Below are 26,581 nucleotides of genomic sequence, written 5' to 3' on the forward strand. Positions count from 1 at the left end.
AGGCAGTACTGTAAGTTTGGAAATGACCTCAGAGAATTTAGGCTGGGTCTCCTTGGTCCCATAACAGAGCAGAGACAGGATCCCAGAGCTCTCTGTATGACACCATGGTGCCTTGAAGAGCTTTGTGTCTCTGCTGCACGAGATAACCAGCCTCTGATGTGAGTCTCTCACAGGCAGGAAAGAACTCAGACTGGTGGATATTCTCACTCTGATTTCTCTCTTTAACTCCATAAGGCCAGCTATTACTCACCAGCTGCTCAGGGCTGGAGAAACTGTTTCAGCCAGCTCTCCACTACTAGGCCTGACCCACTAAGTCTCTCTTCCAGAGACTTAGGGGGCCAGGTGTGGGGATTGTGACAGAGGTTAAGCCTGTGGGAGAAAAGTGGTATTGTCCTTTTCTCCAACTCATCCCCTGCTGCCCACAACCTTAGGGTTAAAGCACCTGCCTTAGTTACATATCACACTATCTTTGATGCCTGAAGACACCCGAGAGCAACCAGAACTCTGAAGAGCTGCTAGGTGGGGGTGTACACTGGGGGAGCCTCTTCAGAAATAAGCCAGGCAGTATCTCCTAAGGTTAAACGTTAACCTACCCTATGGCCCAGCAATGTGTGTGACAGCTTTACTAATAACGGGCAAAACTGAAAACCAACCTAAACGTTCATCAGTAGGAAAATGGATTAAAAAAACCATGACAATATTTGCTTTGTGGAATTTTATATGGTGATAAAAAAGAATGAAACACCACCACATGCCACAGTATGGTTAAATCTCACCATGTGTTGATGAGATAAGTAAGACAGATACCAAAGAAAACATCTTGCAATGATTCTACTTAAATGAAGTTCAAGAACAGGCAAAACTAATCTATGGTGATAGAAACTGTAGAGTGTTTATTGTTGCAGGAGCTTCTACTGACTAAGAGGCAAGAAAGTAACTTCTGAAATGACAGAAATATTCTGTATCTTGACCCTGAATGGTGGCGGGTACACAAGTAGGAATATATGTAAGATTTCACCAAGCTTTGCACATATGAAATGTGTCCTTTGCTCTATGTATATCAAAATAAAATATTTAAAAACAAATCCTGTCAGCTGGGTCACTAAGGTTTCACTCACTAGAAACTCAGAATAACCCAAAAGCAAAACCCCAGAAGATAAGGTTATCTTTTAAGTCAGCCCATGGACTGTGAATACCTAGTAGATTCTTCTTTCTTCAAGACTTGATCCCTACACTGTCTCTTCTCTGAGCAGCAACTGGCACTGCACTCCCAGAGTGGCTACGGTTCATCAGAATGCATGCCCTGAGGGAAGGGAAGCTTGATCCATTCATCTTCTTACCTCAGTACCTAGCAACGCGCCTGGCTTTAGAGTAGACACTCAGAAAATACCGGTGGGCAGCCGAAGGAGTGGGTGTATCAGAAAATGAACATAGCACATACCAATATGATCTATGCCCAGAATCTAGAAAGCTGCAGCTAGGCTTTGAGCTGTAGAGACAATGTCTGGGCAGCATCATGTAGATCAGTGCTTCTCAGTCTGGGGAAAGGTGGCTTCCCAGGAGACATTTGGTAATTTCTGGAGATGTTTCTGGTTATCACAAGCCGGGGGGTGGGGAGGTGGTGGGGAAGGCTATTGCACCTGGAATAATGCTAAGTATCTTACAATGCACAGAACAGTGGGCAGTCTCCTTTCCAACACACACACATACACATACACACACACACACACACACACACACACACACACACACACCACCCCACACAAAATGTCAGTAGCATTGAGTTTGAGAAGCCCTGGTTCAGAGGAACAGGTAGTAAACACAGAAAGAAAGCCCTGACGTCAACCAGCTACTCATGAGCTCTGTGACTTCCAGTAAGTTACGAAACTTCTCAGAGAGCTCTCCCTTGTACTGATAGGGTTGATGCCTACCTTAATGATATTTGAGAGGATTAAATGATCTCAGCTATGTGAAAAGTCTGGTTCAAAACAGGAGTCTGGTGAAATTTGGTTCCCTTCCCTTCCCTAGAGCCATGGATGGGCAAGTTTTAATAAGAGAAACAGCATGCATTGCTTCTTTTCCCTCTGCTTTAGCAACTACTGAAGAGTGAGGCAGCCTGTGAAGAAAGCATTTTATTTGCCGAGTACATCAATAGCCCCTGTTCCTAATGAAATGCATTATTAAAAGATAAAGTCAACATATTCGGAACTCAGGCCCACGTCGCATCCCAGTGTAATCTGCCATTCTCCCAGCATTGCAGGTGTCCTGTAAGCTTGCCTCTGAAACACGGATTCTGATTTCCCTGCTCTCCTTCACTTTTCTCTAAACAGGCACAAACACACTGGGTTCCCGAGAGATAGGGAGCAGAGCTTCATACAATGCCAGCACTATGTGCAAATGGCAGAAACACCACAAAGAAAAAGCCCAGCCTTGTTCTCTGCAAGTGGGAAGTGGGATTTCCCGCAGGGCTCAATCTAAGGTTTGCTTCCTTCCTATTCCTCCCCTACCCTGTATGTATTTGTAATAGTCACTGGCCCCTAAGCAATCCTGTGCTGCAATCTTATGAACTGGTTATTATTTAGTTTGCTGTCCTTGGTGCTGAAAAAGTCTCCCCGTGCTAAGAGTGTCTGGGTCACTTTTACATTTCTATTATTCATACTGACCAAGAAATAGAAGACAGAACACTAAAATAAATTTCTACATTACTGTAGCAGGTGCTTAATATGAATATTTGAAAAACATACAGAATAAAATAACAAAAAAGACGACTATTTACCAAAAGTATGCCACTTAGCAGGCATTCTTACTTATCTTATCTCATGAGGTATGTACCAGAGATTCCCCATTTTTCAGATGAGGAGAACGGAGGCAATAACAATCCATTAGCCTAACCTCCAGTGGGAACCACACTGGCAATGGAGAAGAGCTGGGTTCCTTCACAGGTCAACCCAACCACTTGGCTCTAGATCCTGTCTCCTCTAATCTGGAGATGTTTTTTCGGTGTCTGGAGTCCTTGAGTTATCATCCCCTTTGCTACACGATCAGCTTCTTGTCTACTGCACCATTCCCAGTCTCATACCAGTATATCCCAATATTCCTCATCTAACAGAAAAAGAAGCCAAAGCCCTTGACCATCACATTTCTCTGGACATTTCCTCATCCCTTTGTTCCTTTTTGAACAAACAAGCTAAGGACACTCTTTAAAAGAGTGGTTTCAGTCACCCTTACCACTTCTTTACCTCCCATCTTACATCTTTTCCAGAACACTCATCCGCATCATGGCCCTACCCTAAATCAGGAATGGCCATCACACTGACAGATCTTATGGTCACTTCTCTAAATTCTTGCTTTATTGCCCCAGCAACATGTGACATAGATAAGTACTATCAATTTGGAATACTTAATGTTTCCTCTGGACTGTGGTGTCACTACAAAAATACCAATTTGCCTCCTAACTCCAGAGCTCGGATTCTCAGTCTCCTTTACGGGATCTTTCTCTTCCACTTGACTTGAAATAGTAAGTGTCACAGGGCTCAGCCCTGGCAAGTACACTCTCCAGGTACACTCCTCAGCCAGGAAGTAATCTCATCTAACTCTGTGGCTTTAAAAACCATCTATATATTGATGTCTCCTAAGTTTATATCTCCAGATCCAATGTCTAGCTTGACCTCAGGATTCTTAACATTCAATTGCCTCCCCAATTTCTACCTGGACATCTCTATCATCTCAAACCTAAGTTTAAAAATCAGAATTTCTGATTTTCCTTCCAAAACTACCTTTTACTCCAGTTCTCCTCAATTCAGGAATTATCACAACCACCCCATTTCTCAAAACAAAATCTTAGGGACCATCTTTGATTTCTCCTCACAGCTCACAACCAAACCCCCAGGCAAATTCCATAGACAGAGTCTACCAAACATATCCCAATTCCACCAACCTCTCCCTGGCTACAATGTCACTATTTTAGCATCTCCCTTATCCCTCCCCTGGATTGCTGAAATCCCCACATTCTATCTTAATGTTGTCTGAATAGATGGGACACATGTTTGAACAACAAATTATATCAAAATATGTATACCCTTAGTGTTTTCGTTGGCTCATTCCTATCCCTATTTTTCACAGGTAACCACATTTTAGCATTTATATGTTAGCGCACGATACATCCTGTTCTCCTCTCACTTTACCATACCTTTAGAGATATTTTCATATGAATACTTGGAGAGAGCTTCTTTGTTCTTTACATAGTTGCTTAGTAGTCCATTATATGGCTGTAACAGAACGTAGTCCATCAACCTATCCTTTGACAGCTGGGTTTGCTATCACAAACGATCATGCAGTAATCTTTTAATGTAGTATTTTTGTATATGCAATTATATCCAGATGATAAACTACCAGAAGTAGGTTTGCTGAATCAAAGGGAACATGAAAAAGCCACTTACCTGCTTCCTCCGTTTTCTCTCTTGACCCCTACATTATATTTCCAAAGGCATCTGGGTGTTTTTAAAATGTTGATTATATTAGGTCACTCCCTAGCTCAGAGGCCTCCAAGGCTTCCCATTACATGTAAATGAGATTTAAACGCCTTACTCTATCCTCCAAGATCTGCTTACTTTGGACTGTGCCTCTTCACACAGTATCTCCAGCAGTTGTTCTTTGTATTTCTAGAACACCCCCAACTGTCCTTGCCTTTGCACTTGCTCTTTCCTCTAGCTGGCACACTCGTTGACCTGATTATCACAGTGGTCCCTCCCTGTCTTCATCAGCTTAACTATCACAGCCTAGAGGCTTCCATGATGTTTGGTCTGAAGCCCTCCACCCTGTCCCTCATTGCTGACACCATTCCAGTGCACTGCCATAGTTTACCTCTTGTAACTCTTCACTGTTTCCAGACAGTGTCTTGATTTTTTTTTTTTTCCTGCTATGTCTCCTACTAAAATGCAAGCTTCACGAGGGCAGGAACTTATCTAGTACCACTATAATCTCCAGTTCTAGAACAGCTTCTGAAAAAGTAGTCCCTGACAAACACCTATTTATCGAATGAAAGACTCTTAACATCCCAGTGTGTTAACTTATAAGCACCTTTTCCAAAATGCTATGTACTTTTGACATACTGAGATGGTGTCACACGTATGACTTTACATCTTGGTTTTGTCCTCTAATATTAAACTTAAAGATTTCTCTAGGAAATTACAAATTCTTTGCAGAGCTCCTTTTTATGAATTTGGGATAGTTTATCAAAGGGAGAGATTATAATTATTTCAATCACTCATTTTGTTAGATGTTTGGGTTGTTGCCACCGTTTTTATTTGGATTAACACAGTGATAAACATATTTAAGCATAGATGTTCGCCTATAAACTTGAATATTCACTAAAACTGGATTTATTAGGTTTAAAGGGTAAGATGATGTTAAACCTTCAGATACTTTTTTGAAATAGCTTTTCGGAAAGACTGCAATAATTTACACACCTCCCAGCAGTAAATTATCTCATCCTCAGCAGCTTTAATAGGTTTTCAGTATTTGCTAATTTGATAAATTAAACTGTTGTCTTTTATAACTAATAAAGTCAAATATTTTTATAGGGCATCTTTTAGTGATTAATAACAGCATTGTATCAACACCCATTTCTATAGGCTTAGGAAGGGTTTGGCTTTATCAAAGCATCATGTAAGCTAACTGTGAACTTTCTGCAAAGGAAAAAATTATTGAACAGCCTTATGGGATTACCACATAAGTACTGCTTGCCTGTCACCTACTTTGAAGAAAGATGGACCTCTTTTATGGTACAATTTCCAGGAAATGCATTATACCCCCCTTGTTTTCTTCATAGGATGTAATTTCAGCACTACTGCTACACTTCCAAGAGTGAGGCATTTCTGAACCTCTGGTGGATATTTTTAAGGGCCCATCACAAAGCTTCTGGGAGGGGTCTCTGTTTGGCATTTTCTTGGACCATGCTTCTGGGCAAAATTTTGATCATTTCACTTTACCCCTTGTCCCAGAACGGAATCCATGAACGTGTATCAGCAAAAGGACATAACATAGCACGTCTCCTCTACAGTTAAGCTAACCTTAAAGTTAATCTTAAAATTTTCAATAACTGTCTCCCCAAACGAGGCATTTTATCCAATGATATCAAATTAGCATGTTAGAAGGGGTGCTGCACAAATAGCTTACATTGATTCACAGATGACTTTAAAAATTCAGCGAGCCAAGAAACCCACATTATTGATTCATGCTAACAAAACGATGAAGCACAGCTAATCTTTACAACACACGCTGGGCAGAATGACATTTACAAATGCAGACAGACGGAAACCAATTGGACATAATTCTTTAAGGATTAAACTGATGGCTGCAATTAGATGAGAAAAGGTGAGCAGTCTCACTGCTGGAAATTGAGACAGCCTCCGGGTCTGGGCCTAATTTGGCCTCTCCCTTGGTTAACCATGATATCCCACTGACCAGCTAGGTGAATGGAGTTTCCCATGGCTAGTCAAGCTTAATTAAGTTGGTTTGTAAAGTATGCCATGTTATTGCTTCCAATTGCTTCTTGGGCTTTTAATCACAAATGCTCTGAAGAAGGCCATGCTTAGGATTGTCACAGTTGGGTGCTATCACTGTAGGATACCAGGTGAGTCCACTAAAACGCTTGCTGGGACAGAATATGAATATGTCCCTTCCCAACTGATTCTTTGTTGGAATTAAATACTCTGAGTCCGAATGAAGAGGAAGTCCTTGGAATCTGATTTTTTTTGTTTGTTTTGCTTCCTCCCTTTTTTTTTAAAAAAAAAAAATGATTTTATTTATTTACTTATTTAGAGAGGAAGCACGGGAGAGCAGAGGGAGAGGGACAAGCAGATTCCATCCTGAGCACACAGCCTGACCCCAGGGCTCGATCCCGTTACCCCTGAGATCATGACCTGAGCTGAAACCAAGAGTCAGCTGCTCAACCAACTGAGCCACCCAGACACCCCTCCTTCTTTTTTAAGAAATATTCAGGCCACACTCACAGCTTCCCACCTTAGAGAACAGCTCTGCCATTTCTGAGCAGTTCCAAGGTTAGCCTGATAAACATCACCCAAAGAACAGAAAATCTTGATAACCTTCAAGATAACTCTCATCGTCTTAAAATTCATAATGACTCTGGTTATCAGCAAAGCGGAACAGTATGGATTTAGAAGTGCTTTGCAGGCGTGGAGTGTAACAAAGCACCTGTGTTTGAAAATCAAATCCCATTCCTGTCACTTACACAGTAAGGGTTTAGTACACCTTGTTCCTATGTCCTAGATCCCCCAGCCCAAATAGATCTGCCAGGGTTTCTTAGACTCTGCTAGAATGGCTCAGGGAAGCTCTTCTAAAAAATATAAAACACACCATCCTAAAACACCACGGTCCACATTTGATAGTTTCCTTGTCCTCTCTTCCCTATCTTTCCAGTGCATTCCATAACTTCCCCTCTCTCTGCTATGCACTTGTATCTGGGGAACCAGCAAGAATATACCCAAAGAAAAACTCCAAGAAAGGACAATTGCAGAGACACTCATCAGCATTTTTGAAAGAGTTATTACTCTGTCGGTAGATAGTGAGCAAAAACCAAGCAGACAAAACCTGTAAATTATCCCAAGACACAAAAGTATGAGTGTTTATCCCATCAAACACAGGCATTGCCAAAAGAGCAAAATATCTCCTTGATGGACTCAAGCTCAGACCTGCTAGTTTCCACATTTGTCCTTTCTCACACTTAGAGGAGATGCCACGTTTGCTTGTTGTGATGGGGTCTTATAGCAGAAATTGCTTCCCTTTTGAAATCTGACCTTCATGGAGTTAAACCCTATCTCCTCGACATTTGGGACAAGTAAACAAGTCTCACCTAGCCTCAGGTTCCTAATCTGTGAAACGACCACAGTGTGACAGAACTCAAGGCTCAGTTTCTGTCCATATTGCAACCCTACCTTTCTCTGTGCAAGCTTCATTCTTAGGATGCAGGTGAACTCCCAGCTTCTCCAGGTTCAAATCCAGCTGAAACAAGGAAGCCTCCTGCAAAGTCCTAGGGAACGTGAGGCTGAAGTCTGAGAGTCCTGTTCGACCCAGATCCACGGGTCAATACCTCCAAAGCTGCCTGGATAGAAAGACAGAGGTGAGAAATTCCAACCAAAACAGGGGGCTGTGGCCTGAAATGTAAAAATGTCTGCCATGTTTGCCCAATGGGAACTCCATGGTAACCTTCTCAATGCCCGATGTTTCTTAACTTGGTTGTAGATTAGAATCACCTGAGGAAAGTGTCAAAAAACAAAACACTCTCTGGGCTCTAACCCAGAAAGGTTAAATCAAAACACCCTGAATAAGAACTAGACATTGGTGTTCTTTAAGCACCCCAGCCAATTCTAATATTTTGCTGGGGTTAAGAACCCTGTCTGTGTAGATACGTACAGAGATAAATCTTCATACAAACCACACATCCATATGGGATGTTTGGGCATGGGACTTTGTTTTGAAAGCTATTCTATAGAATCAAAATCAGAACTCTCATCTAAGAAGTTCAAAAGACTACAAAGTTAAAAGAGACTAGAATCTTGTCACTCTTTTCCAAGTAATTAAAGATCTTCAGGGTTTTGAACAATCTGAACGAGTTGCAGCCTCTGCTCAAAATATGCATCAGCTAAAGTGCATTCTGATGTTGTCCAGTTTTTTTTTTTTCTTGTACATCTCTAATGACTGTGAACTCGTGACTTCATGGGGGAACAAAGTCCAATCTTGGAATTTCTTCCATAGCTCTGACTTCCCGAGACCTACATATTGTTTAGAATTCTGATCCAGAAGTTCTATAAAATCACTCGAATCTCTGTCTCTGTCTCCTGGCTTTCTCTGTCTTCTCTCCCCAGAGCAATCACCACTTCAACTTTTCCCCCAATCTCACTTCCTCATCTGTTCCTCATGTAGCAAAACGCTGCAACTTTTACTGGGACCACACTTGTCTGGATGCACTCCAGGTAATCTGTAAACCTCAAATTGTACTCTCGGTTACCGGACACAATGCCCACAGCTAATTAGAGAGCTGGTGGTTGATCCAGACTCATTTTTAACTACTTCATTATTATGCCACTTATAGTTAAAAAAAAAAAAAAAAAGGTGTGGGGAGGATGGGGGAACAGTTAATAAAACTGAGGAAACTAGAAAACAAATCAGAGAAATAAACCCAAGCAAACATGTTATGACAACAAATGCAAATTTTTTAAGCTCCCTAAGGAAAAGTCAGAGACTCTGAGATTGGGTCAAAACTTTGAAACCAGCCTTATTCTGTTTACATTGGCCAGACCTAAAATAAAATCACTTATTTGGGTTAAATGCAAAAGAATAAGCAAAGAGGTGCCTGTCTACTGCAAACAAAAGTTAAGCCAGGGACTGCAAAACGAATGTCAGGCACTGTAGGATTCAAGTAAAATATCTTAAAATAGAACAGATTATTTTACTCTGATAAATACGCAATGCACAAGGCAGACCAAGAGTCATAAATGTTTACTTACTGAAATCGTTAAATACCTAGAGCTAAATTACTAGCAATGCAAGGGGCAGATGATATAAACACTTTGGTGCCGGGAGATTTTAACACTCAGAGTTCTCGACAGATTAAGTGGACCAAAATAAATAAGGATGTAAGGGATCTCAATAATATGATATTGATTGAACAGACTTTTAAATATTATGCCAAGAAGATGATGAAACTTCTTTCAAGAGATCAATTAATACAATTTCCTAAATTTATATAATATTTAGTCACACGTACTCAAAACAAAAAGTGGTAATTTAGGTCACGTTCTCTGGGCATATATAGAAAACACAGCAGAGTATACAAAATATAGAAAAAAATCACAGTTTTCTGGGCATATATAATGGAAAGCACTCTTTAAAAATCTAAATAAAGGAACAAAAACTAGAAAGGTCCAAGCCTTTACAAATTAAAAACCTCCTTGCCAAATAACATGTTGGTTAAAGAGAAAATTAAAACACTGGTTATAGATTATTTAGAAATAACTTATCTGAGAAAACAGAATACAAAAATGTGATGGTCTAAGAGTTTAGCCTGAAATTTTATTAAGCCAGAAATGATGAAAAGAAATGAACGAAGGAAAGCACATTAACTTTTTTTTCAAAGGCAGCAAGTGAAAACGGAGAAAAGTGTAAGAAAGACATGAAGGGGAGATTTTTAAAAACTCAATAATTTAAGAAAACAAATAACCTGTATAGTGACTACATAAACCTGAATGCTATTTTGTCAACAGAAATATTAAAAAAAAAAAAGATGAGAAAACAGAATAATAGCAAATACTGTTAGTTTTGTGCCTGACAGTGGTTTCATTAACAAAGATATAAGGAGGGTACTGTTATTATCTTCATTTTACAAATGAAGAAATTGAGGAGAACTGATGAACCGAAGAGCACGCAGCAGAGGAGGGATCAAAATCCTGCCGCCCTGGGGCACCTGGGTGGCTCAGTGGGTTGGGCCGCTGCCTTCGGCTCAGGTCATGATCTCAGGGTCCTGGGATCGAGTCCCACATCAGGCTCTCTGCTCAGCAGGGTGCCTGCTTCCTCCTCTCTTTCTGCCTGCCTCTCTGCCTACTTGTGATCGCTCTCTGTCAAATACATAAATAAAATCTAAAAAAAAAAAAAAAAATCCTGCCGCCCTACCCAGGACTCACTCCTGACCCGTGCTTTAGTTGGCCTCACAACACAAAGGAGAATTAATAGAATTAAAAAAACTACAAATCAATAAATTAGAAGATAATGCAATGTAAAATAAATACATAATTGTATACCAAATAAATTTGAAATTTTTAATGATATTGACAGGTCTTCCGGGAAAATATAAACGATAAAAAAATGACTCAGAAATGCAAGTATAACTTTGATAGAAATTGGAGTAAGTCATATAAAAAATCACCTCTGTGGAAGATACTTGGCCTAAGTTATTCTAAGTGTTAAGTATTTCAACATTTTAATAATAAGTAAGTCCCATGTTAGGTTAGGAAGAAATAAGAAGAGAAAATGTGTCCTAATTTCTTTAGTGGGGCTAGCATAAGGGCTGGCATGAGTCTGCTCAGACCTAATAACTGTAGCCGAAGAAAGAGGACGCTCCAGTCCGATCTTACTTATTGATATAGATATAAACACGCTAAATAAAATACCAGCAAGGGCAACTCAGCTGAGCTTGGGAAGGATAATTTACCATGACCCAGTAGGTTTTACTCCAGGAAACCAAGGATGATTTACTATTAGGAGTTATTTAATATTCAAAACTCTATTAACGTAATTCATCACACCCAGTGGGTCAAAGAGGAAAGACCATAATCAAATACCTCAAGGTTTTTGACAAAATTGTGTATTCATCTCTGACTGACTCATCTTGGAATAAAGAACTACTTTGCTAATCTTGTAAAGAACGGCTCTCACATCTCAACAGCTGATGCTTTACCCACCTACTAGACCCAGAAACGCTCCCACTGAAGTCCTGGCAAAACAAAGGTCCTGGGGCCCCTTGGAGGCTCAGTCAGTTAAGCATCTGCCTTTGGCTCAGGTCATGATCTTAGGGTCCCTCGATGGAGCATCACTTCCCCTGCAGTGGGCTCCCTGCTTCTCTATCTCCCTTTGCTTATGTTCTTTCTCTCTTAAATAAATTAAATATTTTTAAAAAATAAAAAAATAATACATTTAATTAATTTATTTATTTACTTGATAGAAGGCACAAGCAAGGGGAGCAGCAGACAGAGGGAGAAGCGGGCTCCCTGCTGAGCAGGGAGCCCCACACAGGGTGGGGGGGCTCGATCCCAGAACCCCAGGACCACAACCCAAGCTGAAGGCTGCCCCTTAAATGACTGAGCCACCCAGGTGCCCCCCCAAATAATAAGTTTTAAAAAACAAAAACAAAAAACAAAGGTCCCTGCTTTTCAATGCTTTAGATATTTAAAAAGACAAGTGAAAAACCCAAAATATTAGGTTATGTATCAAAATGACAATGAGCCATCACATCTCATCTGTTAGATGGCTATTACCGAAGAGACAAAAGACAAGTGTTGGCCAGGATGTGAAGAAACCCTAAGCTGGTGCACATTGCTGGGAATGTAAATTGGTGCAACCACCGTGGAAAACAGAGGTTTCTCAAAAAAATTACAGGCAGAATTACCTATGATCCAGCAATCCAACTTCTGAGTGTTTATCCAAAAGAACCGAAATCAGGATCTCAAAGAGATCTACGCACTGTCATGTCATTACAGCAGAATTCACAAAAGCCAAGATATGGAAACAATCTAAATGTCCAAGAGCTAACAAATAGATGAAGAAAATTATATATATATATGAAACAGAATATTATTCAGCCTTAAAAAAAAAAGGAAAAAAGGAAATCCTGCCACATGCAACAACATGCATGAACATTGAGGTCATGGTAAGCAAAATAAGCCGGGCACAGAAGGCCAACACTGCACGGTTCCACTCATATGAGGCATCTGAAAGAGTCCCACTCATAAAGAGGGAGAGCAGAATGTGGACTGCTAGGGGCTGTGGGGAGGAGGGAACAGCGAGCTGCTATTCAACTCCTAGAGCTTCAGTTTCACGAGGTGAATGTGTTCTGGAGATTTGCAGGACCACAGGGTGCCTACAGATAACAGCATGGTATTGGACACTTAGAAATTTGTTAAGAAGGTAGCTCTCAGGTTATGCATTCTTTCCACAATAAAAATATAATTCCCTATTTAATAAAATAGAAATTCCTGAATGCTTTGACTTTTCATATAAGGGTACAGAATCAAATATAAATTTTTAAAAAGGTTAAAAAATTTTTTAAAGGTTGGCTTAATGCCAGATTGCACACATGCACGTGCACGCGCGCGCACACCCAAACACACACACACTGGGGTTAGACTTGGGTCTGGATCCCAGCTGCATTGTTTACTAGCAACTGTGGTAAATACTTGGCTGGTATGACCGTTGGTTTCCTGTGTCTGAGAGCAGTGAACCTGCCCCATAAAGGACAGTGAGGATTCCACAAGCAGTCACAGACAGAGCCCTTAGCATGGGGCCTGACACATGGCAAAGGTTGAAATCACCACTGCTATCAGGACTAGTCACAAGTGATAAAGACCGTAGCTCTAGAAAACACAGTCAAGTCAACTGGAAAATAATCAGAAGTCCAAAAAGTTCAATAAGATGGCCAGAAGCAATGTAAAGACCCACAAATAGTAGTGAAAATCAGGTAGAAAACAGAAATCCCCCAAAGGGTCTTCTGTTGGGAAGACCCTTTGGCGGGATTTGGCGCAGAATCCCTTCTTGGGTCATCTCTGTCCCATCCCTGCCTGGTGATAGCTTGGAATTATCATTTAGATTTGAAACAGTCCTCAGCCTCTTGTGGAAGCTTTGCCTGATCTCCAGGTCAAATCCCCTACCATCTACTCTTTCCTAAGAGCATCTCCTTTGCAGCTTACCAAAGCAGAAATTCCATATTTATTTGTGGCATATTTGGATAAATGCCCATTCTCCCCCCAAGACTTGGGTTGTCAGACTATGCAGCTTCTAAAAATTATGTTCACATAATTGGATTTAAAGTCTACATGCTATTTATATCATTTTAAAATGCATCCTGGAAGTCAGTATCTAAGCATCCAATCCTAATTTTCGAAAGCACACACTGACATCCACATCCAGAGAAGAAAACAAAGATATAGCATCATATTAACAGCAACACCAGATGCCTTATTTTTAACTTTTCTTTCTCTTTAATACTCAAGAATACTTTTAATCATTTAGTACAAAGTCATACTTTCTCTCCTTTAAATGATACACAGGGACTTACCAAATACCACAATTCCCCCACAACTTAAAAGAGAGATATATACATACATACATACATACATATACACACACACACACACACACATATATATATATATATATATATAGTTTTTTTTTAAACCATCTGGTGACAGGTGTTCAGGTGGCCAGTCACTGATGTGGACCACATATAAACACATGCCTGAAAATGTCTCTCTTTCAGAAGATTATCTTCCTGGACAATAAAGTATCATTCCTACAGGAGAGAACAAAGAATCGCATATATAAAGAAAGCATCAGCAATGATGATAAAAGCTGGAGAAATATTTTAATCTGTCAAGTATAAGAACCAGCCTGTATTTCAGCCCACAGAGACTCACACACGTAGCACGCCTTCAGCGACACACGCGCGCACACACACACATGCACGCCCCAAGCCCAGTATGCCATCAGGTACACACTGAACATCTACTATGTGGCTCAGCCCTGTGCTGGCTGCTCCGAGGGCTTCCTTCCTGTTCTCAATGAAGTCACTGGCGACTGAGAACCACACATGGAGGAAAGAGAACCAACAGCATAAAATGGGAAGGGAATACCGACAAACAAGAGGGTAGACTGTAGCTTTGCATGTTTGCAGAACTAGACCTTCGCACCTGTCACCGGCTGCCAGCGGGACTCCCGGCAGTGGTGTGAATCAACAACCTTGCTGTTTCCACGGCACTGGCATAAATAGAGGAATGGATGTGCTAAGAAAATGCAAACACCTTGGTCAGGTTCCACTCTCTCGCCACCTACCCACCTGGCATGCTGCCCCCTAGTCTGACTGCAGAGCCTGTGCCCGAGCCAAGCACTCCTTGAAACGTACTCTCCTTCCATCTTTGGTGTTTGGTTCTGCTTCCCTCCCCAGGAGGAAGTCTTTCCTGGCCTTTTCCACCAGAGGCAAGTGCCCGCCTCTGTTCTTCCAGTCTCCTGTGGTCTTTCGCTTTTTGCTCTTGCTGTCCTACACTGCACTTTCTCCTCACCTTCTCTGATTCACCCACTAGGTCCAACTCTTGTCGTGTTTTATGCATCTTAATATGCCCGGGTCCTAGCTCTCTGACCCTGGGCGTACTCCGGGCTGAGGATAGGACACTTCCACTGAATGAAGGAAGGCAGGAAGGAGTAAATGAAATCCAGCTTAGGACACCTTTATGACCTGAACTGCCTTTGTTCAAACTGTTCTATGCACCTGAGATGTCCTTTACTCAACCAATTTCTACACATTTAAATTCTAATCTTCCTTAAAGGTCTTAGGACAAATGCCACGGACGCCATAAAGACTCCCTGGCTTCTCAGCTAGCAATGACTTCTTCCAGTTCCTACAATCCTTTATCAGGACTTCCCATACCATTCTACCTGTCTAGTGATTCCTGTGGATATATTTTATTTTGTTTATTTTGAGAGAGTTTATTTTGCACACAGGTGAGTTGGGAGGGGGAGAGTGACAGAGAGAATCTTAAGCAGGTTCCATGTCCAGCACAGAGCCCAACACAGGGCTTGATCTCATGACCCTGCGATCACAACCTGAGCTGAAATCAAGAGTTGGACACTTAACTGACTGAGCCAGCCAAGCGTCCCAGTGTGGGCATATTTTACACACCTTCCCCATTAACAGATGTACCCTGTGATGATAGAACCCTCCTCCACGCTTGGCTCCCTCTTAGCTACCACCGCACTGTAGATAACAAACAGAGAGTGGGCAAATGGATAAGTGCAGGATTCGTGGCCTGGAGATGTTAGTCTGGTGTTCATTCCCCCATGGCTGGACTTGGCAAATTGAAGCAGAGCAGAAGGGGTAGTGGTGAAGACAAGTTCTTGGATCTTACTCAGAACTCAGATATTCCCATCACTGCCATCTTTTATGAGTCGTGTTTTCACTCAGCCTATCAGGAAATGTATGTGATTTCCTGTAAGTATCTGAATGAACTTAAGGTGTCAGAAGAAACATGAGACTGTCATCTGGGGGAACGTCACGGATGAAATTCTTTCTGAAATCCCATCCTTCCGGGAGAGTGAGGCAATGACATTTGCACTCTGCCTCATCGAAACACACCTCTGAAGACAGAAGCGTGGACGGTCTCAGGTGAGGGGTTCGGTTGTTCTTGCTGTCTAACTTGGGGCCTCCCAGACACACTGTTTCTCTCCTGTCTGGGCTGGATCTTGGCAGCTCCTGCAGCAATAAGGGGAGTTATTCTGGGGAGGCGGTGGATACGTGGCTACTCCTCCCACAGATCAGCAAGAGCTGCTTGAAATGTTAAATGTCTCCCAGATGGAGATACTTAGCATTTGTAGGAGGAATAATTTGGAGGAGAAAAAAATGCATTTGTCTTTTTGGCATCCTGTGGATTCCGTTCGAGAAGAAAGAGAACACTGTGATTCCTGCCATCCACATGTCACTATTTTCTTGGAATTTTGCAAGTTCCAGTGACTGTGCTACTTCTTCCTCCCATCAAGTTTTGGATGTGCCTGAGCTCAAGGGAAAAGTGTATGGAACTGAGCCTCAGAGGTCAGACAGTTCCAAATTTCCCCAAAACCATCCAAGTTCAGCCTCTTGTCCATCAGTGGCAAATGCTTCCATTTGTGTGTACCAGATGGTTTTTTTCTTTTGGTAAGATCTCTTAAGTACAGGGAAGGTTGCGAAGTATAGGGCAGACTGGTCTAGAACACTAGGACTTAGGGGCGCCTGGGTGGCTCAGTGGGTTGGGCCGCTGCCTTCGGCTCAGGTCATGATCTCAGGGTCCTGGGATCGAGTCCCGCATCGGGCTCTCTGCTCAGCAGGGAGCCTGCTTCCCTCTCTCTCTGCCTGCCTCTCTATCTACTTGTGATCTCTCTCTCTGTCAAATAAATAAATAAATAATCTTTAAAAAATAATGTAAACAATTATTATAGGAAACTCAAACTAACTAACTTCCTTTTTTTTTTTTTTTTTTTTAAAGGATAATGTGATCTTCCCAGTTTCCTTCCTCTCGTCCTGATCATTCCTGAGAGATTCTGGGCACTAGGGAGAGGGGAAGAAGATGACCCTGGGTGCCTCTGTATTTCTGCTCCCCTGCACTGTGCCCGGTTGGTCACTGGTCACCAATCACCGATCAGGACCTGACAGAGAAGTCTGGGGCTGCTGAATTCGGGGACTGTCTTCTCATTTCTTCAGAACCCAGATTCTGACTCGACCATACTGGGCTGGATATACTTGATTTCAGCGTGGTCCCAAGCTCCAGGAATCCTACACAGTGGCCCCTGGTAGCACGGTCATTTCCTCACCTTGGAAGCTTCCTAGATAAGAAACTCTTATCTACCCTCTTCCTCTTTCATCTTGATTTACAGGAAAATTTCTTGGTTCATGATACGACATGGGACTCCAGTAGCACTTGGGAATGGCATTTGAGTCTCTATGTGTCTGTCTCTCCCCCTCTTCCTCGCAGTCTTGTTATGGACCTGTCTATCACCTTGATATCGAAGTTTCCATTTTAATATAGGGGCAGCTTGGAAGGAGTCAAGTCCGCAAATCCCAACCTATCTGCACGCCTGATCCTGAAAGAGAAGAGAAGTACCCATGTGTCTCCCAACAGCCTCTCTTAAGAAGCTGAACCCGTTCGGAGCCAGAAGAAAAAGGAGGGATTTCTACCCTTCCTGTCTTATGAGAATTTCACTTAAATTTTATCCTATTCTTCTCTGAGGTTAAAAAAGGGTTTTTTTCTCATTTTCCCTGGGGCTTTATTGGTACAGTGGCATTCTGGGAACACAATTCTTGTGGTAAAAGATGAAAACAAGTAATTAATATTTTTAAATATTATTCCCATTCCCAAATTAGTTCTCCAATTGCTGAAAGAGACTTGCTTGACTTAGGGGTGACTCACTTCCCGTCTGCGAGCCTTTGAACTATAAAATGAGGTGGTCGGAACGTACATCCACCAAAACATCTTCCAGTTCTTACGTCCTGGTCTCACTGCAGCCACGAGGAGCTGTGGGCTCACAACAATCTGGAAAGCCAGCCATTCCTCTCCTCAACCATGTTAGGGCACTATTTAGTTTCTTTGGCATCTCAGCTATGAAAAAGTTAGCTTCACAACCTTTTGCCTAGGCTAAACTCCACTGTGACTTGTATGCTTTAACAACTTAGTGTTCTAGTTATTTTAGGAAAAACAGAGAAGAGGAGAGGAACAAGATGGTAGTCAACAAGAACAATTAAACTCCCTTCTCAATGGCTGAAACCTGAGGCTGGTGAAAACGGACAGGATCAAAGACATATCAACACAGAGGTCCTGGTACACTCAGCTTAATGCAGAATTAAGTCAGGCAGGGCAGAGAAACTTCATGATTAATTTTAAGATTTGGAAAGCTGAGAGACTGGATACTGTCACACACACACACACACACACACACACACATAAGATCCATTCAGAAAAAAGGTTCAGTGGCATCAACTCAGGGAGTGGTGACTGTTCTCCAGATTGCGACTGTGTCAGTCATTCTAACATGTGTTAGATTCTGCATGCTTTACGCACGTACATTGTCTAGGATTGCTTTTTTAATGACAGCAAAAAGACTGTGGTCTGCGTGAATGTCACGTTTCAGCTATTCTAAGTCAGGATGGGAAGGTGGACCCTACCACTTAGAAAAATGAAAAAAAAAAAAATCTCTTGGGAGAATGTAGTGTTGAGTTACAACATTCCATTCCTTTGGCCTATCACAAAATATTATTAAGGCCACTGTGTGCCAGGTAACCTGCCAGGTGATGAGCGATTCTATGTCACAAGAAAGGCACAGTCCCTCCCCTTGCAAACATTATGATCAGGTAAGGAAGCTGGGAAAATAAGCCAACGATTCCATTTAAACACAGTTAGTGCTAACAGTTAGAGGGGGCTTCCATAGAAGCCGAGAGCTAACCACCTAAGCTATCTCGTGGTTGTTGGGTAGGTGAGCCGTCAGAGGAGGCCTCTGAGAGGACATGGCCTTTGAAAAAAGAACTTCCAGTGTTCCAAATTGGCCTGGCTAAGGGTGCTTTCCATGAAAAAAGATAATGGAAGCCTCCAATCCTCAGATTCCCCGGTATCAGTCCCAACTGTACTTGGGTTCTCCGATCTTTCTCCCTCTTAATTTGTCTATATTTATAAACATAGAGCTGCATCTCAGAGCAGCCCTGCATGGCTAACTTTAATGGCAGCCCAGACAATAAGCAGTTGGCATTTCTCGGGGCAGCCCAAACTACAGAAACCCCTGCTAAATGCTTGAAACAATGTAATGCTTATAGAGATTTGGATTTCCGGCATGGAACCCATTTTATTTATTTATTTATTTTAAAGGGAAAGAGATTTTTTTTAAAAAAAGAAAGAAAGGAAAGAAAGAAACAGCAAACGAGCTCTAAAAGAACTCCTTCCAACTCCCCGGTCCCCAGTGCGGTCGGACATCAATAATGTATTTTAAGGCCGTGGGTTTCTCATTCCTTGCTGTCTTCCGGGGCAGTCCTCGGGGGCCACCGTATTGAGTTGCAGCAATAACTGTCTTGGCCACATCGTGCCTGGAATCATGCAGGGAGTAGCCCATGGCCCCCAGTCTCATTGCCTTAATGAGGGACTCGAAGGGTTTACTGCACACCCGGCTCCCTCTAACTGACCTCATAGGAGGCTCATAAGGAGAATATTATCTGTCAGAGGCTGGTTTTCTTTAACTGATTTTTATGTAGCAAGCAAGGAACTGCTCCTGAGAAACAGGAACATCCTGTTGTGCTAAGATGGACACTTGTGGGCTCGAATCTGCTTCTCTGATTTACCTGGGCATTTCACCTTACCCTCTGAGGCTCAGTTTACTCCTCTATTCAATGGTAACATTTCTTCTTTGTAAGATTATTATCCTAAAATTAAATTTTATATTTGCCAAATATACACATTGAAAAAAAATCAAAGAGTACTGAAAGTCTTAGAATGAAAATCCGCAGTTTCACCCCTCCTTCTTCCTGAACCTGCTCCCCAGGGAGCCACTCTCCACTGCCTGAGCTGATTCTTCTAATATTTACCTCCACATATTGAAATACTACAGATTTCTCTTGTGCTTGCCTTGTTTCTCGCATATTTGGGTCTTCCTCTTTCAGACTGGACCTTTCCTGCACAGAGGTGGTGGTCAGACTGAAGATCAAGGCTCTAGGAAGCCGTTGTGAGTTCCATGCATGTGAGGGCAGGGAGCTGCCTGACGAAATTCTGTGTAGGACGAGAAGGCAGGGAGTCAGCCTATTCATTTGAGAACCACAATATTTTAGTACCTTGATATCTTTCCTCATCGACCTGTCACTTTCTCCAGATAACGTCTGGGTGAGGAGAAGGGAGCTGAGGGACCTTAGGGTTGACTCACTTCTCTTTTCAACTGTCTGCTGTCTTTGTTAAGCCCAAGAGTCCTGGGCGTGTCTCCTGGATTAATACAAAAATCCCACTTCTGTGGCAGGGGTGAGGGGTGGAAGGAGAAATGGTTGTCTGACTGTGCCAGGAGAGCGGCAGGGGACCTGGAGAGTCAAAGATCCATATAAAGCTTCTAAATCCTAACTCATTCCCACCTTCCCTAGTAGCCTGGGCCTCAGAAAGCCTGCTCTGCTCGCACCTCTTCTTGTCGATGTCACTCATCAACTCTTCTGCTTTCCGCTTCCCAGAATCCACCTAAATCTCTCATGGTCTGCTCTCCTCTCCTGTGCTCTTTGTCTTTGAAAGATAATACCTTCTTCCCTCCCTCCCTTCCTTTTTTGCCACCTCTCCAGTGAAATTTAAGGAGGGAGAAGAGATACATTCTTGTGGCCAAACTGCCAACCCTTTAACCCCTTACTTTATAAACAGGAGTTCTGTTGAAGACCTGCCCAAGGTAAAGGAAGTACAGTGTCCTGACCCATACCTGGCATATACTTAAGTACCCAGTAAAATAACTGCACTGTGTCTCTCGTCTTCCCCAAGAACATTCCCTAACATCCCCAGAGGATGGCCTGAGAGCTGTAAGACTTCTAGGAGACCACTGGAATCCATAGTGCCTCCAAGGGAACAGTGAGGAGTCTGAAATGCTCTGTTTCTCCAGGTCAATTAGCTCCATTAACTTAATTAACCCTCAAGACAGCTTCGTTAAGCAGGTATGGTTATCATTCCCATTTTATGCCCATTGTCTTAATATCCAGGCGCTGCAACAAGGGGGTGGGGCAGTCTCTCGTTTGGGAGGAAGGAAAGAAAGAAGAGAAACCTCCCTTGACCCTCTGCCGGCGACCAGACATCAGAGAAATGCATCCACCCTGCCCTATGAGAGCCTTTCCAAGGCCCGGATAGACACAACTGGACATTAATTGAAGTGGTGAAAACAGATTTAATTTTCTATATTATTTGATAACTACTGATAGCAGGGGGAAAAGCGGGACTCTGCTCCATTTGTGCAGAGATGATTTGGGCGTTTTAAAGGGAAGGTGAGTGAGAGGAAAGTGGGGGGCTCAGCTGAGTTAGAGAAGAGAAAATTTACAAAGGGCTGGTCAGGTAAATGCAAAGGGCTGTGTCTGCTGGCTGGCAAGTCATCAAGGTCAGGTTTCTCTCCTCCTGCAGAGACTGGGAGACAGAAGTCCTATCCTTCTGATCACCGCATTCAAAATGAAAGCCTCTCAGGTCCTTAAGGAAAACACTTGAATTTTAAGAGATACATATTCGCAATTATAAGACCTTTTTGGTAGACTGCCTAAGGAAGAAAGGTCAGGGACCTATGTCAGGTGTTGGCTAGGACAAACAGTAAATCCCTCCGCAGCACTGAGCTTTCTCAAGCAGGCACTTTAACAGAGGACTGGGGTCACCCTTCAGACGTGGCCTTCTGCTGCTAGAAGTCACATTTGGACAGAGCTCGGATCAGCAGTTCTCTCCACCAGGTCCCAAAAAGACATAAAGTAACGGTCTTAATGTGATCCTAGTGCGTGCGCGCGCGCGCACACACACACGCACACACACACACACACACACTCTCACTGTAGAGAGTGATAACTAATAAGCGAAACTACGGTCCCTGGGTATGCTGGTGCCTGAGCTCCCCTGCAGAGTTCCCAATCAATGCAAGGTTGGCTGTCTGCAGCTCGACTGAGTTACTCAGATTACAAATGAAAACCAGCCCCTAGAGAGTGCGCACTGCTGTAGCACAGAAGGAAAGCATAATTCTTGCTTACACTTGGCTTTGTGATCAGTTTCTCCCCTGGTAGCTACTCTTGTAACTTCTTTTTAGGGCTGCCACTTTTATAAACACACACACACACACACACACACACACACACACACTCACATAGCCCAAAACTTCTGCAGATCAAGTCTTTCGCATCTCTCCACGGCATTCCTTCCCCGACTAAGTGGAGGATATTCTTTCTCTGTGGCTGCCTGTTTCAAACGGAGCAGCTCTTTTTATAGCTTAAAAAATAAACTGAATAAGGAGTAGCAGTAACAGTAGTAGTAATTATTATTATTGGGTTTACTGTTACAATTTCCAGTTTCCGGGTCTAAACGTCCAAACGCTATGTCAGATATTATGCTAGGTGCTATGTAGACATTACCTCTAAACCTTCCCCGAACCACAGTACTCATGTACAGATATCATTTTCTAATAAATGAGGAAATAGGGATCAGAGACAGTAAACAATGTACTCAAGGTCACACAGCCAGCACAGAGGGTCTCAAACCCAGATCTGTCTGCCAGAAGAGCTCAGGCCCTCCCAATGATACTGAGATAATGGGAGCACGTTCTGGGCACAAGAAGAGCTGACTTTTTGACCGGACATCATCCCCATCAACAGAGGTTTGAAACAACATCAGATTAAAAAGTCAGAGGATCTTCCACCAGCCCAAGAAATGCTATCATCTGGAACTTTCAGGTTTATCTCATAAGACAGACAGAAGGAATGACGCCTACCTATCTCCAAAGATCAGTGTGTGAGTAAACTCTTGGAACAGTAGTAAAACTTCAGAGCATCTGGCAGCTAAGGAGAATCCCTAATGATTTAATAAAATGCCTGTTCTCTACCATCCCTCACAGAAGGACGCTCAAAGTAGAAATCTCTACAACACCCCTGACAGATGGTCATCCTGTTGATATTTCAACGTCTGAAATCCAAAATGCTGACAGTCCCAGAAGATTGTTATATCATCTTTAATGAGCTCCAGCAATTTTTTTTTTAATAATTTCTGCTCTGGTAAGTGCAAGTCTACCTTTTTGTTCCTTATACTTGTTAATGGTAAAATAAGAACAGCGACGATCACTGACAATGTACCTACCGCATGCCTAAGTGCTGTATGTGTTATCTAAGTTCATCTTCAAAGCAACTCTCGAATGCAAGTATAATTATCCTTTTTTTTAGGAGTCAAGGAAACACACTCAGAGCAGTAGAAGGCTGTGCCCAGAATCACATGGATAGAAAGTAGCACAGCTGGGATGAGCACCTGGTTCTAGCAAAGCCCATGCTCTTGACCGCCATGCCAAGAGGATGGAACGAACATAGGCCTTTCCTCCGCCTACTGCCCTTCTGATTTCTTAAGAAAGAGCCCATGTGTTCTTTTTTCCCACCTCCTTTCCCTCCTGGCTCTTTCAACTGTTCATTTTCTGAAAGGATTGGCAATGGAAGTAATTTGAGGTCCGCATGCTGAGATACGGAGCAAGAGTGGAAAAGCCAGGCTTATTTTCGTAGCATCTTAGTGTTTTACTTGAGATGGCAAATGGAGAGTATCTGGACGGTCCATCTGGTCCCATCTGCAGGAGTAATATTTTGCTTGGAGAGCCCTGGGTTCTTTGGATAACGGGGAGTAGAAGAGAGCTGTGGCTACATCCCAGCTTCTCATGCTGTGAATCTCAAGGGCAGGTGAGAGGTGAGGCCCCATCCTCTGGGGTCACTTGACTGAGCTGGACGATGGGGGCCCCGATGAGGGTGAGGTGAAGGAGGTAAGATGGAGGCGTCACCACGGTAGTTGGCAGTAAGTAGGCCCAAAAAGGTTTTCAAAACCAGATGGCTGCATTAAGTTTAGAGTGAGCCTCTCCAACACCACACTGGTGACACTGGCTTTCTCTCAGTCCCTGGTACTCAGCAAACCTCTTCTGACCACAGGACTGTGAACATGCTATTATTATTGTTCATTCACCTTTTCCTTCTCTTTGCTTTTCCTTCTCTTTGCCCCAGTAACTTCCATTAGTCCTTCAAACTGCGGCTCAAGTGATCCCTGGGTTTTTAAAACCAGCTGAAAGCTACATTTTAAGTTTTCCTAGGATGAAATACCTCTCCTTTCTGTGCTAATCACATCTGCAAATTTACATTTATTTCTGTAACTAATTAATATTTATCTTCTTGGTTAGGCATAAACTCTATAAGAATAGGACCCATCTGCTTGTTTCTCACCATCATTTTCTCAGTCTCTAGCAAGGGGTCTGGAAGAGAGCAGGGGCTCAAAAAATTATTTGTGAATTAGAAGATGAATGAATAAATAGGAATAGAGGAAAAAAGCAAGGCAATGAGGGTGGCTTCCAGAGAAGATGGGATGAGCATCACAGATAGTTAAAATCACCAGGCACTTCCCAGGGGGCTGTCACATATGATCATTTTATGCAACTGGAACCACTTGGCTTTGCACAGTGCACAAACTAGACAACTGTCTTTGGTGGTTCTACAAATGGTCCAAAGGGCTTCCAAATGGTCCAAAGCTCCTTGCACAGATGTACCAGATCTATTTAAGAGTCAGTGGTGTAGAGCAGACACATTTCATCATTTGTTATCCTTTAAAGTTCTCCAATTAACATACTGGTTCTCACTGGCTTAGGTACCTCCATAAACCCAACTTCCGATACTAAGCAAGGACTGTGATATATGAGCAAGGAATAACTTCCATATACTCTTCAAAGATTATGGTGATGAATCCACCTCAGAGATGATCAGGTTTACTTATGCCTACATTCCACCATACCGCTTGGTTTCTGGATCCGTCACCCTCAGAGCTCAAATAAAAAGCCAAGTGCCTTCCCTCTGGGAAAGTCACCTATCTTAAAAGGGTGATAAGTATCTCCAAGCTTTCCATCCATACCTGACACTGTCAGAGCTCTCCTTCACGGGCCCCGTCTGTGCCCCACTGACCTTGCAGCTCTCCCTGATGCATAATGTAGAGAGGAAGAGAGCTTGAATCTCGCCTCGGACTCAGGTTCATTCAAAGACCCCAAAATAAAACTCTTAGGCCAGGGCAGGAAATGAGGGCCAGGTGATCCGGGTTCTCCTCGACACCTACTCCTACTCGAGGTTACACACCCTAGTGATTTGGGAACCAGGAAAGGCTCCTCTAAGTGGTAGGCCTTGTAAGCCATGCCTCAGTAAAGCCATATAATTCATATGGGAATGCTCTCGGCTGCAAGTAGTACAATAGCCAATTAACAAATCGGTCCCTCCTTTCATCTAACAAGAAGGCTCCTGACTTGGTTCAATGATCACAAGTTCTCAAGCTTCCCCGCAGCTAGCTCTCTTAGCTTTCCTTCATGGTCTGCTCTGCTCCCAGGCCCCATAGCCACGATATAAGTAACATCAAGCAGGAAATGTGTGTGTGTGTGTGTGTGTGTGTGTGTGTGTGTGTGTGTGACCACAGTCAGAGAAGCAGTAAGAGTAATGAGTAAAGGGACATCTTCCCCCTTTTATCAAGAAAGAAATTTTCCTGGAAGCTCTACCCAGCAAACTATTTTTGACCTCCTCAGCTGTATCTGTATCATAGGGCATGAGGCATGTCTCCTGGCTTCAAGGGAATCTGGAAAATCAAGAGTTTTAGTTGGGTACATTTCTACCCTGCACGAAAACCAGAGTTGTTTTAATAAGGAAGCAGAGTAAATCAATGTCCGGTAATTATCTTTCTGAATTGCCAGTGCAAAGCAGTTTAGTTATCCTGAATTAGAGTCCTCTCCGAGCAGCTCGGCACTTGACAAGGACTTTCTTCCTATCAAGGAAAACCGCCACAGTCTCCTTGGGACTTTTTCAAATAACAACAGTGGTGCAGGTGAGAGAATTGTTAATCAAGGCTTGTGCTCTCTGACTTTTCTACAGAAATGGATATACAATGTACTTTTCATGGTAACTGAAATCTGATTTGTGCACCTGATGGTTTAAATAAATTATTCTGCCTCAGGAAATACCCATCACCTGGCATGTAAATGGAGATCAGCCATGTCCTAGTGGGATATGAGAGGGAGAAACCACCCCATCTCAAGGAGACCCTCACGTAGATGTTGATTCTGATTCAGTGTCTGCCTTTCCGCGTTTGTCTGCCTGAGCTCTTGTAACAAGTCTGCTAGCAATCCTTCATCTCAGAGATTCATCCCATGTTGAGCCCACATCTCTGGCTAAAGCAAACGCAGGTGTGGAAGAGAATTTTAAAAATCAGCTTGTTATTCAAGAAGCTGGAATTGGAATCCAGGGCTTGTTGCTTGCTTGCAAGTTCAATAAGGTAATGTTTATAAAACATCTAGCTTGGTCCCTGGTGCAGAGATGCTTGGGAAATGTTACTCTTATTAACATCACTTTAAGAAAGTGGAGTTGAATGAGATTAAGATGCTAAATTCTGATTGTCACCCAAATCTAGAAGAACCATATTTGATGTTTCAGAGGTCTGAACATGGTCTTTGGAGTCCTCTAGAAATCAAATTCAAATCCCTTCTCCTCCACGTGGTGATTGTCCTGTTAGATAACCTGCTAACCTCTTGGGAGTTTCATTTC

General features: G+C 42.6%; 1 long non-coding RNA gene across 1 annotated transcript in view; it reads right to left on the reverse strand.

Moving 5' to 3' along the window:
* Window positions 1–7,960: 7,960 nt before the first annotated feature.
* Window positions 7,961–26,581, reverse strand: part of LOC116581275 — a 232,900-nt gene continuing 214,279 nt past the window's right edge. The window contains exons 3-4 of the long non-coding RNA XR_004281976.1: window positions 19,877–20,057; window positions 7,961–8,118 (exon numbers count right to left, since the gene is read on the reverse strand). This is a non-coding gene — a long non-coding RNA (uncharacterized LOC116581275). The remainder of the gene's footprint in view (window positions 8,119–19,876; window positions 20,058–26,581) is intronic.

This window comes from Mustela erminea, chromosome 20 (genome assembly GCF_009829155.1).
Source record: "Mustela erminea isolate mMusErm1 chromosome 20, mMusErm1.Pri, whole genome shotgun sequence".
NCBI classification, from domain to species: Eukaryota; Metazoa; Chordata; class Mammalia; order Carnivora; family Mustelidae; genus Mustela; species Mustela erminea.